Source organism: Thalassophryne amazonica, chromosome 20 (genome assembly GCF_902500255.1).
Source record: "Thalassophryne amazonica chromosome 20, fThaAma1.1, whole genome shotgun sequence".
Taxonomy (NCBI): Eukaryota; Metazoa; Chordata; class Actinopteri; order Batrachoidiformes; family Batrachoididae; genus Thalassophryne; species Thalassophryne amazonica.
The window spans coordinates 41,722,866-41,744,110 of NC_047122.1; positions in this window are offsets into that span (position 1 = coordinate 41,722,866).

Genomic DNA, 21,245 nt, shown 5'->3' on the forward strand with positions numbered 1-21,245 from the left:
CGTTATTGTCGTTGTTTTTGTTCCGATACAAGGTTTGCCAGAAAGGGTGATGATCATCACTTGCAACATTTATCCACATCCTTTATCCGATGAGGTGTGTGATACGTTTTCCTTTTTTTTTTTTTTCTACTCCTTCCGCAACCTGGAGCGCAATCACATTTTTTTCCTGGTAACATCAAAACTCGGGACAAACAGAAGAAGCCCACTTGCCTGGTTACGCCGCCTTCTCACTTCTTCGGAAATGCGTTCTGCAAGCTCACAGTTTGAAGGCTAGTCTTTACCTTTAATGCATAGAGGATCTGCGCGATATTCTGTTATCGTGCCGAGATCTTGTCTCAACTGTGTCTGAATTTTCAGCACTCTAAAAATTTGTTTTTCCCGTTGTGACCTTTGACATAATCTCTTGTATTTCTGTGGTGTGTGTTACATTGTCATATGTGTTGTAACATCACCACAAGGTTTTCCGGAACCACCATGGTTGTGTTATAGTTATACTGCAGATGTACGTCAGTGATGCTACAGCTGTTAGATCGGACAGTACAAGCCTGCCAGGTTACATCATTCATGGGCAACCATGATCTTCAAATGCTAGTTTGCTCTTTGCCTTCTCAGCTGCATATTCGAACAATCTGAAAATGAGAACACAGCTTTAAACATGACTCAAATGTTCAAGCTCAGACTGACATTAATATTTTCATCAATATGAGTAGGTTTGGACACGAGTAAGAAAGTTGTGTTGTATATAACATGACTTTTTGGTTATATTTTTGTTCCATATTGAAGGTGGGAAAGTGTACTGGCTGTATTTTCCATGAGTGTGTATATGAAATGTCGCTAAAGTCATGGTACAGTTTAGTCATAAAATTGGAGCAGAATTTCTCTACATTTGGTCCAACCGAAATCTAGTAAGTCCCTTTGGCTGCTCCCTTGTTTTCACTCGGGGTCGCATTCCTGACGCAACTCTGCATTGCATGGTGAAATGTGGCAGGAGTGGGATTTGAACCAAGAACCTTCTACACCAAAACCAAGCATGCTAACCAAATGGCCACCACCCCTACCTTGATATCAAACTGAAATCTATGAATCAAAACCATTTCAGCCCTGCTGTACCTTTTGTGACTCTTGGTTCTGTTTTCTATTGGATAAATGCTTAAGAACATAACTAAGGTTTTTTTTTTTGTTTAACAATTGGAGCCAGTTATTTATAACCCAGTCTGTGGCTAAAAACTGTGCTGCAGGCGGATTTGACAAAAAACCTTCAAAAGATAAGGACCAGCTTTTTCCTAGAAACACTGATGTTTTAAGATGTATTAATTATTAGAAACTAAGCTTGACTAACTAAATATGGCATAGCCGAGGTCACAGAGACCCAATATTGGCCTTGTTTGATATAACATGGCTTAACAACTTCAGCTCGATTTTCCTTGGATGGTAGATGTTTCTGAGATCAGGGGCTTCATTGATGAAACGGTGTGTAATTCATACTAAATACAACATATGGGTCATCACTGACAATTAGTGCAGTCAATCGAAAACAAAAATGACTTTTGAAATACATTTGACACATCCAGACAGATGAACCACAGATTAGCAGCTTTTAGTTCTTAAAGTTGATATAAAAAAAGAAAGAACACTTATGGTAGTTACAAGTGAAAATAACTATAATTATAAATCAGATGTCTAATAAGTGCAATCTTTGAGTTTATCCACGTCTTTGTGCATCATTAAATGGCCTGAAATATATTTTCTGAAATTATTGGTTCATACCACAAGGATGCTAATTAGTGCCACCTTATTTTTTTTATTTTTTTTTTTTGTAATCACATAATGTATTGATTTCAATTTTCTTAACGTCTTTATTTCCATTTTGCGTGCATTCATCCTGAAACCGGCTCGCTTTGTCCCCCACATACAACTACAAATATCAGTGAGTCTCAATACACATGGTCTCATTCTAAAAACCTTTGTTACTGTTTTAAAGGTTGTGGCGTAAAGACTGAAAATACTCATTTTGCATCTATGAATGCTAAAAAAAAATCCTTTGGTGAAACAAACCCAGTTCAGACTGCAACCAGGAGGCAGAAAACCATTTTTAAAGGAATTCCTTGTTTGAGAATTGATGGTTGCAGATTGTACGAGCTGCATCTCAATGGTTACATTGTTTCTTATTACAGCCTGATTGTTGTTGTTTGTTGTCGTCGTGTTTCGGTACGGATCAGACACAGTGCCTACCAAAAACCACAGGACCCCCTGCTGCCATCTGCATGGCCTAACATACTGTTTCTTTTTTCTTTTTCTGAGCTTCTGCCTATTTTGCCACAAGCTTTTCCTACTGACTGACCGCAATAAGACCCATGTGATTTGAAAGACTTTGAACCGTTCCTGCCTGGGGGACAATGGAAATATTTACCATTTGAAAAAACAAACAAATAAACAAACAAACAAGCAAACAAAAAAAAGATGAAATATAGAATAAAAGTGTTTTGTACAGAATTATATTTTTATGAAGAAATTATTTGTAAAATGTATGAATCTATTATGTAAATTTTCAATGCAATGTAAGATTAAAAAAGGCTACTTGCTTTTGTAAAAGCTTGTCTTTATTGTCTTTATCGTGGAGGGAAGTCGTGGGGATGGAATGTACAGGTAGGTAGTGTGACATGAAGGTTAGGCTACACTGGAGCTATCATAATGTTCAGCATGTCAAAGGAGTGCAATGGAAGGTGTTCATAGTTGTGCTACAGACAAACCTATCAGATAACAGAAACTTCAGGAGCAGCCACAGAAACAACTTGATACACAAGACAATTGAAAAGTTTTGAGCCTGACCCAGAAAAATTAGGGCGGGGCTCTCTGTCTTTTGCATTCTGACAAACCAGCATCTCTCAGCATTCCACCCAGTGAGTGCAAATTTCAAACATTTTTGAGAAATGTTGGTTTCTCGGAATGCAAAAGACGGAGAACCATGCCCAACATTTCTGGCTTAGGCTCAAAACTTCTCAGCCGCCCCTAGTGAGGTCATAAAAAGGATAAACTAGCCAGTTAAGCAACACCAAAAAGCTTGGAAGACCAGGAAGACAGTGGATAATGTCAGAATTCTTCACAACAGCAGAACAGCTTCACAACATCTAGCGAAGTCAAGAACACTAGAGGACGTTAGCATATTGTCAATGTCTACACACGAGACACCTTCATGAATGTAAATAAGTAGAGTTCACGACAAGGTGCAAACCACTGGTAACACTGAAAAACAGGAAGGGTACAAATGGGTTAGCTAGTCACAAGAGGGAACATTCCACTAGTCCAATGGTCCAGGTCAATAAACGAATATATTTTGATGCCAAGTTTCAGTAGGCTGCATGAATAGCTGTATACTTACATGTGCTTTTCGTTTCAGTTAATAAGATGATTTTTGCATCTGTGATGAATGTTACTTTTATATTTTAAAAAAATCACTTTGTTATTAACCATTGCTTATTAAGATGCACTGTACAATGTAAATTTCATACACAATATTCCGGAATTAAGACCTTTGCATTTAATTCAAATGGCAATTATCCAGCCTTCACAGTGACTATGAAATGAGATGTTTGGCTTAATTTGGAGTAAATACACAGACTACTGAATTTACAGACTAGTGAACCTTCGGAGCTAGTTAGCTTGATAGTGAAATGGCTCCTGTGTATCACAGCATTTACCTGACAATAGAACTTTCTCTCAATATCCAGAAATATGTAATCGTTGTGGAAACCGAGTTCCTGTCAAGTGTCAACACAACAGCAAAACATACCCGCTGTTAGAAAATGGAGAGAGTGTACACGACTTCCTTGACGGATTTACCAAAATTTTCTTTCGCCGATGTTGCAAAATTGGTGGAGGAATACTGTCGCCAAAAAGAAAAAAATGAACAGAGGGAACAAATTTTTCCACAAGGGATTCGTCCATAAGTATCAAGGTAAGTAGAGAGCGAGCACTGGCTGTTACTGACCTGTTAACTAGAATGTCAAGCCATTAGCGTACACACTTATATATAATGTATGTATACCATAGACATCAAAGATAATGAAGCCTAACTGCTGATTTGCATTGCATTTGTCATGAACACGCCATTATTTTATTTAGCACCATCTAGATTTATCTGCAAGTTGCCTATAGTCTCTTTGACAGGTACTGAAATTTTCATGGAAAAATTCTGCACGGTTCCAGAGATATGCACCAAATTTACCCCCAAAATAGCACTTTTTTCATCAATTTTGTGTGACATTGATATTTAGCATTATCATTTAAAGTTGAATGTTAAAGAAATAACCTTGTATTTTGTCAGTTTGTTTGTGCTTCACACTAACACACAGTAATACATTTTTGTAAAGGTAGAAATGTCATTTCCTAGGAAAAACATCATGTTTCTAAAGCAGGGTAAAACTGTTGCAAGCGTAACGCTGAGAATAAGTCCTTGATTTATTTATGTCAAAACCTTAGCTATATCTCCTAGTCTGCTTCAATAGAATAATTATATTACATGTTAAATAATACCAGGAACTAATGGACAGAATTTCTTTGTTTCAAGCATCTGCAGACTAAAGAAGATTCCTCCAACTGTTGTCGCAAGCGTTACGCTCTAGCACATTATAATATATATGCACTGATTATTTCTAGCAACGACTGAACCAAGACCAATAGAAATATTAAAACTCTGATATATAACCAGAACTAAAATGGTAACATTTCACAAAAAAGGCCACTTTTAAATTTTGATGGTTATGTCACACTTTGGCTTCATTATTTTTTGAACTAGGCCATAGGGGATAAAGATCACTTTTGTAAATTATCGTCTACTTTTTATGTAACATTATGATATCAATTTGTTGTCTATAGTTGTTCAAGTGAACATCTTGTGTGTAATGATAATAATGTTAGCCGAATGCTATCATCAGTTAGCCTAACATTTTTCTCTGGTAATGTTTGTGTTTATGTGCGTGTGTTTGCATTTCATAGTATCAAATATAATAGATGGGCAAGGTTTGTGAGGGCTAGATGCTATCCTTCATCCTGCCGGATAGCTTGAATCCATTTCAGATGAACTTCACAATCAACAGGGAAGGAATGAAATGACAGGTAATGGCTGCTTTGAGCATTAATAAGAAAAGCCCAGTACGCTACAAGAACTCTTGCTTGTTGCTTGTACCATTTGTTTAAACACGATTGTTGCTAGCCTCTTTAGTGTTGCTACGGAACTATTTGTTTATTGCCAGAAAAGGGTTTACACGATTGTGTATTTCCAGTCAAATATACGGAAGTTGGGTGAAAGGTCAATTAAAAGCAAATGGAATATTTGCGCAAATTATTGGGATTGTAACTTTATTTTCATGATTTATTGCTCTGTTTTTTTTTTTTTTTTTTTTTTTTTTTTTTTTTTTTTTTTAATGCTATACAGCAATTACGACAGCTGTCACAAGTGTGGCGTGTCAAGTTTTTTAATTTATTTTTTCCATTTGAACAAATAGTTTACGTCATCTGACCTATAGGTACATTTTTCAGTTGAACATTTCTCCAACATTTCACACTGATAAGACTGTACACCTCAACAGTATTGGTAAAAAGAAGAAACTCGTGGCTGCGCAATATAAACTACATTCTGTATCCACATTAATCACATCACGTCACAGTCCAAAAAAATTGGCAGCGTACTTTAATACAACTTTAATAAATTTTACTTTAATAAATTTAAATAAATGATGTATTTCTGAAAATTTGCCATGCCGTGCACCTGCCACGTTTTGCCACAAGATGGAGCCAGATATCTCCAGTTCGCTGCCTGATATTTTTCTTGCTGAACACGAGGTGGCGACAGAGGACCGAAAACTGCATTGTACTTTTGGCAACTGCCTTTGCACCGCCAGTAATTTTTATTTTTATTATATTTTATTTAGTTTTTGACTGCATAGATCTGTCCGGATAAAAATCAGGACAGGTTAATAGAGAATATGTAATCATTTCTAATTAGTCTAATATAATTATTTTGGTTGTTAGTTTGCTCTATTTTGTTATGGTTTTCTTTTGCTTAACTTTTTATGATTAAATATTATTGTTGTGGCGGTTTTAAAACGCCACTATTAAACTGTAGTGACCATGATTGGGCAGTAGATGGCGCCAGCTGACCTATGAACCGTTTCCCCCACGACCTTGACTGATGATCACTGTGGGTCTGCAACATTAACACCCCCCCCCCCCCCCCCCCCATAAACAATTCTTCTCTTTTCACAGAGGAAAAAAAAAAAAACGTATTTCAGTGGAAATGTTCAAAACAAAATGATGTACAGGGGCAGTCGGTGGAGCGCGTAGACCACTGACAGGGGACACTAAGAACACTTCAACCTCCAAATCAACCATCCACAGCAGTTGACTGACCTTCAGCCATTATCCAAATCAACATTAAATTTCTATTTTAAAGTGAGGTCCTGCAGTAATTATAAAAATGAAGTTCAGAAATCCTCAAACCATATCTAGACCCTGATCTGCACCAAAATGTGATATTTTTTCTGTCTTTCAGTCAGACATTTCTGATCATAAAGACTGTAAAAAGGTGTGAAGGACTCTGATGAAGGAGATGGGGGTTTGACGACCTTTTCATTTTTGAGAGTTGCAAATTCAGATTATAGCAGAAAATAGATGAGATATTCTGCTAAATTTAAATAAAACTCTTTTGCACACACACAGAAGAAAATCACACTCACTCTCAAAACTGATGATTTAGAAGTGTGTGTGTGTGTGTGTGTGTGGTGAGGCTTCCGTTATTATTTTACTAAGTCTCACACTTTTTTACGCAAAGTCCACTCACTGAAATGCAGCATAAGTAGTTTGACTAATGAATGCCAGAGACAATTTATATATATATATATATATATATATATATATATATATATATATATATATAAAATGTATGTATGTATTTGTTCTTTGTCACTGTGCTGCACACTTGGCGTTCTGCGTGTTTGTCAAAGTGGGACAAGGGGAGTCTGCAGGGTGCGAGGTGAATCACAGCGAAGACGGAGCTCAGAATTTGCCCCCAAATGTCGACTGGGGATCAGGTTGCAGAGATGCACAACAATGGTGACAGAAGTGGGGGAAAAGTAATTTTTACACAAGGCCAAAATACGGCCATCGGGTATTGTGAAAGACTTTGCAGCCGTCCATTCGTCCATCCATCTGTCTGTCTGTGCTCAGCATAAGTCAGTCCTATTACTGCCAGGGTCTTCAATATTCACAGGGAACATTTTTGGGACACAGACCTTGGAGAAATTCAAAGATGGCAAACCTTGACCTATTTTAAGAGGACAAAAGGTCACATTCTGTTTCTTATTGTTGTGCTCATACGGCCGTGAGTATTTTAGTATTGTGTTACATTTAAAATTGTTTTTCCACTGTGTTGTGTGTGTGGTCATATATAGGGTTTTTTATTTATTCCATTAAAAAAATATTTTTTCCTGAGAAATAGCTTCTAGTTTCTCACAGAATTTGGAAAAACCAAGCCAGACAACCTCTAAAATACAGTGAATCAAAAAATGAATCTCACCCCCTCAAAATTTTGACATATAACTCAAAAACACATGCTACCATCTTGTAACTCACTGAAGTGAAACAGAATGTAATGACGGAAAAATCTGTACAATTCTCTCAACTTTTATTCACCAGATCAATAAAAAAGCTACTTTGTTTTGTACGTCACATCCCATAGATGTGTCTGCCCCCTGCTGGATGGTTAGTGGATGCTAGATTGATGATGGATTAGGAGCAGGAGTGGTTGAGCCTGAGAGAGTTTCAGCACAGAAAAATGCAATAATCAGAGTAATAACTGGTTACTTTCTGATTGTTTCACAGCAATTGTGATTGAATTGTTAAATGGTGTGATCATACAGCCACACAACCCAGCAGAAAGGATTTGGAATCAATGTAGCTGAAATAGACACTTATTCACTTTGAGTTTGTTTGAGTTCTCGTATGCATGTGTGTGTGTGTGTGTGTTTTGGGGGGTTTGGGGTAGTTGCTCTAAATGGGCACCTTTACTATTTCTTGTGCGGTTCATCTGTTTGGGAAATGCAGTCCAACACAGAGATGTTAGCAGAATTTTAGCGTGTCAGACTTTCATTCTTCCGCCGTTTGGATTCTGTGCTGAGAATAAGTGCATTCATACCAACACCCCCCACCCCCACCCCGCCCAGCCCAAATGTCTAAAGCAGACAAAGTGTTTGAGTCCCACAGAGTTATGTGTCTGTAGCGTCCATCATTGCCGTTGTCATTTTGTTAATTTTTTTTCCTGCCGCTAACTTGTTATCCTTTCATTAGAAACTGGCGCGTCAGAACTGTCGCTCCGGCTCACCGGGCCTTTCGGTAGCTGCAGATCGTCTTCCTCCTCTTGCGAGCTTTCCCAGATTTCTGCAGTTTTCTGTCTTTGACTGCTTTCAAATCAATCTGGGATTAGGGTTGATTAAACGGATGCCCCTTTGGGACGCGTTATTTCAATGAATTAGCCGAGCGAGTGAACAGAACGGTATTTTGTAGCAGCCACATAAATTATGCATCGTTTGTGGATACCAACCGCTTTGATCATCTTCCTTATCGTCTGAATTCCGAGGCAGAGGAATTCTTAATTGTGAGTGGTGTCACGTGTGACCTCAGACTTTGTTGTTTGTTTGTGTGTTGACGTAGACGCTGAAATGTTTGTGTTTAATGTTAATGTCGGAATCACTCAAAAACTAAAGAAAAACTTAATTTTTGCAGGACCTTGGTGAAAATTCTCTTCCGTACAGCGTTTAAATGTTTTTGTTTTTATCTGTTCAGCTTTATTTTCTTTCTGTATTCCATTCAGGTGAATGTTGCAGTGGCGGAAGAAAAGAAATAACTGAGCAAAAACCCAACAAATCTGGAGTTTTTTAATGCCCCCAAAAAACTGAACTCAGGTAAGGTGAAGTCAGTACATTTTTCTGTTTGAATTCATTTTACGCAGTGCATCAGTCAACGTGTACATCTTATTTATTTATTTAAACAAAGAAAAAAACCCAATTATTTGTCCCAAAATGTGATCAAAAATCACATTTTAAATATTAAAAAAATGCAAATTACATGCAGCAATTTGCATACGTCAGGATTTAAATCTGGTGTTCTTTCCTAAAGAGAAGCTTGAGGAGATGAAGAGATGGATTATGGGTAGCTGCTCACCTGTATTGTGCACCTACCTAGCATCACCTTGCATAAACAGCGTACCCTAGAGGTTTGATGTGTATTTAAACATTTTTTCAGCATGAACAATCTTCGAGCTTATAGGGAGAAAAGATAATGGATTTTTTTTTTTAATCCATAACCTTTGAGTTTTTCCTCACGGATACTTGGTTTTTAAACATATCCTCGGTCAAAGCTACTTCCTATCATCGGAGTTAAGTGCTCAACCTGTGCTGGTGGCTGTGACCAATCGATGAGCTCGACATGCTCAGCCATGTTCTACAGCGAGAGGCTACAATGTTAGATTAAATGCCGTCTAGATCCTCATCGGGGGGGAGGAATCAATGTTGTTAAAGGTTGTCGTTAAAGTGGAATAGTGTGTGGGGGTGGGGGGGGCAAGTGAGGACCGTGGAGTCACTTTACACAGTGCGTCCTGGCCTGTTTGCACAGTGGCGCCTGTCAGTATTGACCCGGAGCAGAAGCCTGGGTAAAGAGGAGAGAGACACTTTGTCATCATCGTCATGTCCATGTCTGATCACGATGCACCAAACCTGGATTTATTTATTTATTTATTGTAATGCACCACTGCTGCATACTGAGGCGCTGATATCACAGAGGTGCTTACTGTTTGTGATTTGTTAAATCTGCTTAAATGAGCGTCATGATGGAACATCCTGGAAGTTTTTAAGAATTTTGCTCAGTGATACAGAAACAGTTAGGTATTGATCACCTGGTTTGGTTTCCATTTGGGTCGTATTTTCAAAGGCAAGTCAAAGTCAAAAGTACTTTATATGTATTTCCCTTAGGAATTTTATATTTGAAAAGTGTCAGTGTATACAAAACATATCACAACATAATGTGCATATACATAACTATGGTTTAAAATTATTTAAGAATGCCCCCCCCACCAAAAACCAAAAAAAAAATCTTTAAAATGCTCAGGTGTTAATGAGCCTTATGGAGGTGGGCACAATTTTTTTTTGCTGCTATTTTGACAGCAGATGCAACAACAACTGGCACAGAGGGTGAAAGACAATTTTTGGGTGTGTTTATGTTTAAGTGCAGGGAAATGACGGCCAAAAAGCCAAGTGCTGTGTGTTGAAGAGTTGGGGTTAGTATGTTTATTATTCATAGGCGTTTCGTAGACGGAACATGATCTCAACCATTCAGCTTGGCAAACATGTCTATATGTTAGTATGGCCAATGCAGATGGTCACCCCACAGAGTCTTGTCTGCTTGAGGCTTTTTCCTATGATAAAAAAAAAAAACAAGCACCAACAGCATTTTCCTTAACACTGTCACCATTGTGCATGATCATGGGATAGATAAGGTAAGTTGAAAAATAATATTTATTTACAAAAGGACAGTCTGTCTGTGCCTCCCCATGCCATCTCCTGGAAACAGGTAAATTATAAGTAAAACATCCGAAAGTGGACATCTGAAAGTAGCAAAAACAAAACAAAACAAAAAATTCTAATCTTGTTGCAGGCTTCAACTCAGGGAGCTTTGGTGGCAGGTTTGCCCTAATCTGTTAACTAGCCAGACATGTAGTGATAGAAATGTTTGAGCTAAGGAACCACATAAAGCCCTGTGTCCAAATGACCAAATGGACAACCAGGAGGTGAAGACCAGACTCCCAGCCAAACAGACTGCATGAGTTTTGGATATTCCCCATATTGCACTCTAACTCTGATGCATCTCCAACTTGTACAAAGTGACTACTTAAAGGGGGAAAATCCTTTATAGAAGCCATAACTAAAATATCACAGTTCATATCGAGCTGCAACATAAGACACGTCTGTGCATGTGTCCATGCGTGTGTATGGATGGATGGATGGATAGCTTTATTATCATTGTCATTACAACAACAAGATTGCCACACTCACATTCCACAGACAAACAGCAATTAATCCACAATCATTACTTGTTTACTGTAATAATGGCACACATCAGAATTAAGACAACTCATATACATTTTATATTGTTTATGTGCACTAAACTTGAAACAGTCCGTTTTCCAAATTGAGGCGATGTGAGTGTGTGGTAGCCGCTGCAACTGGAGTCACGCCGCCTGCCACCTTGGGAAGAACGGGGGCCTGCCGCAGGGGGGGCAGGAAGGGAGGTGAAAGGGCAAAGCTGGAGCATGCTTCAGTCCATATGTAAGTCTGTCAGTTTATTGTCTTTGTGGGTTGAGATAAGAATGGAGCCGAATAATCTCACCAAGGCCTATGGCTTTGATCATGGAGAAACTGGGGAGAGCTGACATCTACCCTTTGGTATGCTTTGGTATTTTTGGTCAAGGATGAACGCCACAAAAACAGAAAGTTGGTACGACTAATATTTTTGGAGAAACTACGGATATTACAACAACAGTGAACAACAGACATTGATAATTCAATTCTGTACTCACACACCATTCCAAATAATTGCAGAAACTTTGCATAATATGTATTTTATAAATACTACCCAATCTAGAGCCCGTCAATCCCCATGGGCAACGTGTTAGTTTACTCATTAAAGTTTGACTTTATGCTGGAATGTCAGATTGTGCAACTACCACTGTATAAACACTGAGTTTTTCTTTGATTGGGCAGGTCATGACGTGAACTGCAGTGGTTTAATTACAGGGCATTCACAGTGTAAGTACACTGAAGATGAAATTTCTCCTAGATTATACTAATATATGAGGAAAAAGATAACTGAATTGTGTAAATAGTATATGGTCATTTTATTTTCATGATTCTTTTACAAACAGGTTTTAAGACATTCTTATGACAGTCATCAATGCTTTACATGGCTGAGACACAATGAAGAGACATTTGTGGTCTGCAGCCGCTGTGTTAGAACACAAAACGTGTGTCTTTGCTGCTGCACTCGGGTACAGCCTGTCACAATGTTGTCAGTTCATTTAGTAGGCTGAGCTTGCCGGGAAGTAGTAATTAGGCAATATTAACACAAAATGAACAAGAAGAAAAAACACAAAATATTACTTTGCAGCTTATTATGCACTCCTGCCCTGAAGGCTACTGTTCAACAGGCGTTGCTTTGTTTGTTTAATCCGAATGCCAGGGGAAAGTGGAGGAAAAATGACAGTTTTTCAATGATGACTGAAAAGTTCAGTATGTAACTTTAGCATCAGTAAAGTCTGGAGAACATTTGTACATTTGAAGTTCACCTTGTTTGTCTGATCAGTTGTGTGTTTGTTGCCAAATTAAGTGCCCTATCTGCCTTTCAGATGGCATGAAGTGGCACGCAACACACTTGTGCTTTTCACGCTCACATTGCGTAAGTAGAAAATGTCTCTTGTGGTTATCTGTCCATATGCGTGTTGGTGCGGTTAGGCACAGTGATGGCGTATCGCTATCATGAGGTAGCAGAAGGATTTTTCTGCTGTTTATATGGTGCAATACTCAGATATGCCTTACATCAGTAGGTTAATAATGCACACACTCTCCTTCTGCACACACTCCTGAGCAGATCAAGCAGCAAGAAAACCAGATTGAAAGCAAATTTCAGATGAAATCAAAGTATATAGTAATGAAAAAAAAAATCAAACTCTTAATGAACTCTGGTTTGTACCATGTTTTTATACCAGTTCTATCCCCCACAGCGCACCAAGACAGGGCCTCACATAAAATGGTCCTACTTGGGGGCGTTCTGTGCCTGGTGGGATGTACGGGAGATAGGGTGGACAGAGATGGAGGAGGTGTAGCATGAATGAAGAACTGGAATGTTTCACATCAGGGAGCTGTGGTGGATGCTGGCTGGTGGGTCTTATAATTGAGCTTCTCACATGCGTTGATGTGTTTGTGTTTGGCCTCTACTGGTGGTTGGCTCTCACTGCGGTATTGTATCACTTCCTGTTCCGGAGCACAGCGGTGTTTTGCTGTATCTGTTAGCTGTTTAATCTGCGCAGTTAGATTGATCTAGATAACTAGATAACGATTTGTTTCACAGTGTAATCTTCACGTGCCTTAACTAAAGCACTCCCTCTGCTGAATCACCTCTAAATTATTTACACATTATTCACTTCGTGTGTTTTTAGGAATCCGCTAGCTTAGCACAGCTACTAGCTCTTAGCCGGTTTAGCATGGCGGCTTCTCCTGTCTCTCCCACACTTTTCTGCTCTGGGTGTGAAATGTTTAGTTATTCCTCTGCCTCCTTTAGCAGTAATGGTACTTGTAATAAGTGTAGCTTATTCGTAGCTTTGGAGGCCAGGCTGGGCGAATTGGAGACTCGGCTCTGCACCTTGGAAAATCCTACAGCTAGCCAGGCCCCTGTAGTCGGTGCGGACCAAGGTAGCTTAGCCGCCGTTAGTTCCCCTCCGGCAGATCCCGAGCAGCCGGGAAAGCAGGCCGACTGGGTGACTGTGAGGAGGAAGCGTAGCCCTAAACAGAAGCCCCGTGTACACCGCCAACCCGTTCACATTTCTAACCGTTTTTCCCCACTCGGCAACACAGCCACCGAGGATCAAACTCTGGTTATTGGCGACTCTGTTTTGAGAAATGTGAAGTTAGCGACACCAGCAACCATAGTCACTTGTCTTCCGGGGGCCAGAGCAGGCGACATTGAAGGAAATTTGAAACTGCTGGCTAAGGCTAAGCATAAATTTGGTAAGATTGTAATTCACGTCGGCAGTAATGACACCCGGTTACGCCAATCGGAGGTCACTAAAATTAACATTGAATCGGTGTGTAACTTTGCAAAAACAATGTCGGACTCTGTAGTTTTCTCTGGGCCCCTCCCCAATCGGACCGGGAGTGACATGTTTAGCCGCATGTTCTCCTTGAATTGCTGGCTGTCTGAGTGGTGTCCAAAAAATGAGGTGGGCTTCATAGATAATTGGCAAAGCTTCTGGGGAAAACCTGGTCTTGTTAGGAGAGACGGCATCCATCCCACTTTGGATGGAGCAGCTCTCATTTCTAGAAATCTGGCCAATTTTCTTAAATCCTCCAAACCGTGACTATCCAGGGTTGGGACCAGGAAGCAGAGTTGTAGTCTTACACACCTCTATGCAGCTTCTCTCTGGTTACAGCAGGATGAATATGTTAGTTTAAATGAGTCAACACCCCCGAGTCACACTAACTGCCAGAACGCTCGTAGCACGGGCCGAGGCGGAGGATTAGCAGCAATCTTCCATTCCAGCTTATTAATTAATCAAAAACCCAGACAGAGCTTTAATTCATTTGAAAGCGTGACTCTTAGTTTTGTCCATCTAAATTGGAAGTCCCAAAAACCAGTTTTATTTGTTATTATCTATCGTCCACCTGGTCGTTACTGTGAGTTTCTCTGTGAATTTTCAGACCTTTTGTTTGACTTAGTGCTTGGCTCAGATAAGATAATTATAGTGGGTGATTTTAACATCCACACAGATGCTGAGAATGACAGCCTCAATTATTAGACTGAATTGGCTTTGCTCAAAATGTAAATGAGTCCATCCACCACTTTAATCATATCTTAGATCTTGTTCTGACTTATGGTATGGAAATTGAAGACTTAACAGTATTCCCTGAAAACTCCCTTCTGTCTGATCATTTCTTAATAACATTTACATTTACTCTGATGGACTACCCAGCAGTGGGGAATAAGTTTCATTGCACTAGAAGTCTTTCAGAAAGCGCTGTAACTAGGTTTAAGGATATGATTCCTTCTTTATGTTCTCTAATGCCATATACCAACACAGGGCAGAGTAGCTACCTAAACTCTGTAAGTGAGATAGAGTATCTCATCAATAGTTTTACATCCTCATTGAAGACAACTTTGGATGCTGTAGCTCCTCTGAAAAAGAGAGCCTTAAATCAGAAGTGCCTGACTACGTGGTATAACTCACAAACTCGCAGCTTTAAGCAGATAACCCGTAAGTTGGAGAGGAAATGGCGTCTCACTAATTTAGAAGATCTTCACTTAGCCTGGAAAAAGAGTCTGTTGCTCTATAAAAAAGCCCTCCGTAAAGCTAGGACATCTTACTACTCATCACTAATTGAAGAAAATAAGAACAACCCCAGGTTTCTTTTCAGCACTGTAGCCAGGCTGACAAAGAGTCAGGGCTCTATTGAGCCGAGTATTCCTTTAACTTTAACTAGTAATGACTTCATGACTTTCTTTGCTAATAAAATTTTAACTATTAGAGAAAAAATTACTCATAACCATCCCAAAGACGTATCGTTATCTTTGGCTGCTTTCAGTGATGCCGGTATTTGGTTAGACTCTTTCTCTCAGATTGTTCTGTCTGAGTTATTTTCATTAGTTACTTCCTCCAAACCATCAACATGTCTATTAGACCCCATTCCTACCAGGCTGCTCAAGGAAGCCCTACCATTAATTAATGCTTCGATCTTAAATATGATCACTCTGTCTTTATTAGTTGGCTATGTACCACAGGCTTTTAAGGTGGCAGTAATTAAACCATTACTTAAAAAGCCATCACTTGACCCAGCTATCTTAGCTAATTATAGGCCAATCTCCAACCTTCCTTTTCTCTCAAAAATTCTTGAAAGGGTAGTTGTAAAACAGCTAACTGATCATCTGCAGAGGAATGGTCTATTTGAAGAGTTTCAGTCAGGGTTTAGAATTCATCATAGTACAGAAACAGCATTAGTGAAGGTTACAAATGATCTTCTTATGGCCTCAGACACTGGACTCATCTCTGTGCTTGTTCTGTTAGACCTCAGTGCTGCTTTTGATACTGTTGACCATAAAATTTTATTACAGAGATTAGAGCATGCCATAGGTATTAAAGGCACTGCGCTGCGGTGGTTTGAATCATATTTATCTAATAGATTACAATTTGTTCATGTAAATGGGGAATCTTCTTCACAGACTAATGTTAATTATGGAGTTCCACAAGGTTCTGTGCTAGGACCAATTTTATTCACTTTATACATGTTTCCCTTAGGCAGTATTATTAGACGGCATTGCTTAAATTTTCATTGTTACGCAGATGATACCCAGCTTTATCTATCCATGAAGCCAGAGGACACACACCAATTAGCTTAACTGCAGGATTGTCTTACAGACATAAAGACATGGATGACCTCTAATTTCCTGCTTTTAAACTCAGATAAAACTGAAGTTATTGTACTTGGCCCCACAAATCTTAGAAACATGGTGTCTAACCAGATCCTTACTCTGGATGGCATTACCTTGACCTCTAGTAATACTGTGAGAAATCTTGGAGTCATTTTTGATCAGGATATGTCATTCAATGCGCATATTAAACAAATATGTAGGACTGCTTTTTTTGCATTTGCGCAATATCTCTAAAATTAGAAAGGTCTTGTCTCAGAGTGATGCTGAAAAACTAATTCATGCATTTATTTCCTCTAGGCTGGACTATTGTAATTCATTATTATCAGGTTGTCCTAAAAGTTCCCTGAAAAGCCTTCAGTTAATTCAAAATGCTGCAGCTAGAGTACTGACAGGGACTGGAAGGAGACAGCATATCTCACCCATATTGGCCTCTCTTCATTGGCTTCCTGTTAATTCTAGAATAGAATTTAAAATTCTTCTTCTTACTTATAAGGTTTTGAATAATCAGGTCCCATCTTATCTTAGGGACCTCATAGTACCATATCACCCCAATAGAGTGCTTCGCTCTCAGACTGCAGGCTTTCTTGTAGTTTCTAGGTTTTGTAAGAGTAGAATGGGAGGCAGAGCCTTCAGCTTTCAGGCTCCTCTCCTGTGGAACCAGCTCCCATTTCAGATCAGGGAGACAGACACCCTCTCTACTTTTAAGATTAGGCTTAAAACTTTCCTTTTTGCTAAAGCTTATAGTTAGGGCTGGATCAGGTGACCCTGAACCATCCCTTAGTTATGCTGCTATAGACTTAGACTGCTGGGGGGTTCCCATGATGCACTGAGTGTTTCTTTCTCTTTTTGCTCTGTATGCACCACTCTGCATTTAATCATTAGTGATTGATCTCTGCTCCCCTCCACAGCATGTCTTTTTCCTGGTTCCCTCCCTCAGCCCCAACCAGTCCCAGCAGAAGACTGCCACTCCCTGAGCCTGGTTCTGCTGGAGGTTTCTTCCTGTTAAAAGGGAGTTTTTCCTTCCCACTGTCGCCAAGTGCTTGCTCACGGGGTCGTTTTGACCGTTGGGGTTTTTCCGTAATTATTGTATGGCCTTGCCTTACAATATAAAGTGCCTTGGGGCAACTATTTGTTGTGATTTGGCGCTATATAAATAAAATTGATTTGATTTGTTTGTGCAGATCGGTTTCCTCACCAGAAAACCTCTGTTCTGTCACTCACTGATACCATCTACAAAAAACGTCAATTAACCTCCTGAGACTCTGCATTGTCATATGGGGAAAATCCAAGCTCTGGTCTTAGGAGGTTGAGGACAATTGGAGGTAGCACAGCAATGAGTATTATTTATTTATTTTAATACATAACTTAATAAACATAATTTGTGAATAACAACATATAGATTATGATACCTGCATTTTATTGCATAGCTTTCTGCTACATTTTTATGAGGTCCTTATTGAGGCATGTTTTGAGGCTCCCATGTACACGAGTAACTTCTTTTTACGTTATTACTGTTTAATTCTTTCCATAATTCTCGGGTATTTGCTTCTTCGCAAGAAAACAAAGCAGATAATTTCACTGCTTTTTTCCAGACTGAGTCTCATGTTTCTGGGGCAACAGCAAGGTGATGACTGCAGCAAGAGCTGTGTAGGTGCCTCTAGTGACGGTAGATAATTGTGCATAAACAAATGAAGCTTCAGATAAAGTGCACTGCTAAATTTTTCAGGTGGAAATATACTGTTATTGTGGACATGGAGCACTTCATATTTTTGCATATTTTGAAACTGAACTTGGCATTCTGAAGTTTAAAAGTATTTTCTGAAATCCCTGTTCTGAATTAAAGAGGAAACCACAGAAACCTCTTGGTTTAAAATATATATATATATTTTCTAATGGTATTGCATACTGAAAAATATGATGTCCTCTGGATGGAAATAATACTCAGATTTTAGATGGTGCAAAAAGTCATAAACACTCAAGTGTTTGTATAGAAATGTTTAACTAGAAGCACTCGGAGAGTGCAAACCTCCGCCAAGGCCATGGGGTCACTGACGCCATGACATCTACACACCGTGGAATCATTGAACCTAAAAAAGTCTAATAATGATGTTTGCTCAGTAGTAAAAAAAGTTTCATCTGCTGTGACTGGATAGCATATATCCTTAGCGCTTGGCATCACAGTTTATTGCAACTTGCACCTTTCCCAGAAGCTACTGTCATCTGAGCACTGATATTGATATTGCATGTGCTTATAGACAAAAACAGATAAGAGACAAAATTCAATTTATTATTCAACTAAACTGCAAATATATGAATTTTTTAACATTTATGAAACATTTCTCTAAACAAGGCCATAGGGTCACTGACCCTAAAGAGATTCCCTCCTTGGCACAGTGATCTATTTCTTTATGTCTTTCTCTAAAATTGTATATAATAATCATTAGATTATTAATATATAAACAATAATAAATTTAAGAAATATTACAATTTGAAAACAAATGCACCCGAACGTGATGACAGCTGCAACTGCTTAATGCTAACTTTTAACATTGAAAATGCCATAGACATGCTAACGCGTTAGCATCGGGATCCGGATCACCACTAAAATTTAATCACTTGTTCCTCTTGTCATTTCCAACCACTGAACAAAATTTCATCAAAATCCGTTCAAAACTTTTTGAGTTATCCTGCTGAGAGACAGACAGACAAACAAACAAACACGACCGAAAACATAACCTCCTTGGCGGAGGTAAATATATTAATTGTAATCACACACACACACACACATATGGTATATTGTGAAAGAATTTGATTCTTGGTCGACATTTTCCTTGAGCTTTTTTTTTCTATTTTGTTTTCTTTGTTACAACATAGTTTTTCAGATTAACAAATTAAAACAACCTGGTTACTTTATAGCCTAATGCATATTTCCACAAAACCAACAGAGGTTGTAAAACCATGTCACCTAAGATATTTTTTAGTCTACTGTGCAATTTATTAAGCCATTTATCATCGATTAGGTATTTAGAAGCTTTTCTCATTTATTTTTTTCAGTGTTTTATCATTTTTTAATCACTGCCAATATTTTTGGACAATACTGTGCTTTCTGTCTTGATATCAAGAAACAATGCTAAACATGGCTTTGTAATAAAATTATTTATATATATATATATATATATATATATATATATATATACATAAATATTTAAAGAAAATTAAAAATATGTGAAATATTGACTCTGTACTTTCATAAGTCAGTCATCAGGTAATGGCATTTAAAATAACATTTTTGGTTGTGTTTCCATAATTGTATGCAGTTCCCTGTAATAATTTCTGTTGTTTCTTCTGTCTTTTAGCAGCTTATGTGTCTGCTATTGAACCCTGTGAGTCAGCTGATAAAACCGCTGTGAAGTCCTTGTTAACACATGATTTATGAGTCTGAATTATTACTGTGAGCTTTTATTGATTTGTGGAAATTGCCCACCTCTGGTTATTCTACGCATTTTATCGTAGAAGGACGGATGTTGGTGAAAAACAGCCTGAATTAACGTTGTTGTTTTGTTCTAAGTCTTGCAGCAGATGTGGGAGTTGTGATGAGGAGCAGACAGCTTGCAAACACCACAAGAAAAGCTTAAAAATCATCTCCTTCTGCTCCGTACCCTTCAGTTTGTACCCTCCAATTTTTCTCACTGACTTCACGTTTGTGTGGAACAGAAAAAAAAAGTCTTTCGTGGCGGCACAAGGGATCACCAGATAGAGCAAACGATAGGTGGAAAAGCACCCGCTGGGCTGTGGGATTGCTTGTAGAAAGGCACCCGAGCGCTCGTCTGCAGGATTTGTTTGACTCTGGTAATTGAAAGTGTTTTAAACTATTATAGCAACTGGAGGGCTTGTTTAACTGTCGAGCTGCCAGTCAAGCGGGTGGGCCAAAAGCCCGAGCCCGTCAAGGCCTGTCAGTCAGTGGAAACGAGAAGTGTCGGCTTAATGGATTTCTCCACAGCGTTCTGTCTCCGTGCCCAGCAGAGCTAGAAGAGAAGGGAGATAGGAGGAGGAAGGAGAAAAAAAAAAAATCAATGCATTGTCATGTGCGAGTGTGAGAGCCATCAAACGACCAGGTGGATTGGAACTGTATTTGTCTCGTCTCGATGTTGAGATGCAGCGAGGGAGCAGGATGCGCTGCTTTGAGAGCATGCCCGTATCTTTTACAACAATATACGTGTTTGAGCGTTGAAGAGGAGCCGGCGTTCTGAGATAGACAGGCGTTCTCTGCACGTCTCCGTTTGTGCTTTTGTTGTGATTTGAGGCATAAGTGGGGTCACGTCACCTTCCAAACATGTTTGCTTTTTATCCCATGGTCTCTCTGCAGGTGGAAAACTGTCTTTTTATTTATAAGTTCTACAAGTTTGTCACCTGCAAACTCAGTAGGATCGACAACAATTATAACAGGAGACAAAATGTGCAAAATATGTGTATAATGTTGCAGGTCCTATATTGAATAAGATGCCTTGTTTTTGATTCCATCTGAATCCACAGTTCCACCAGAAGGACTCAGAATGCAGGTTATACGACAAGATAATGCACAAGTTGTAGTCTATTGTATATTAGATTTGGCGCTGGTCTCCATCATGACAGAGACTACACCTGAGATGATCAGGATGGAAATGGCAAGGGTGGAGCCTGCTCCAGGGTGAGGACAGGGACCAAATAGCTGTGGGATGGAGGAGGGGATGTTAGTGATCTGTAAAAAGTGAGAGGTGAGTGAGAACACTGATGGAACATTAAGTAATGTGCGTGACTCCTATTGGCTGGGAACTGATGGAAACACCTGCTTTGTTAATAGGTCGAGCTGATGTTAGTGAAGAGATTCGGAGTGACTTAGAATCTGATTCCTCTGGTAGAATTTACACTGTGCTGCATTTCACTATTATTTAGTGTTGTTGTTTTTTTGTTTTTTTTACAAGCACACAAAATGTAGTTGTAAAGGACAACTTTATTTTCAA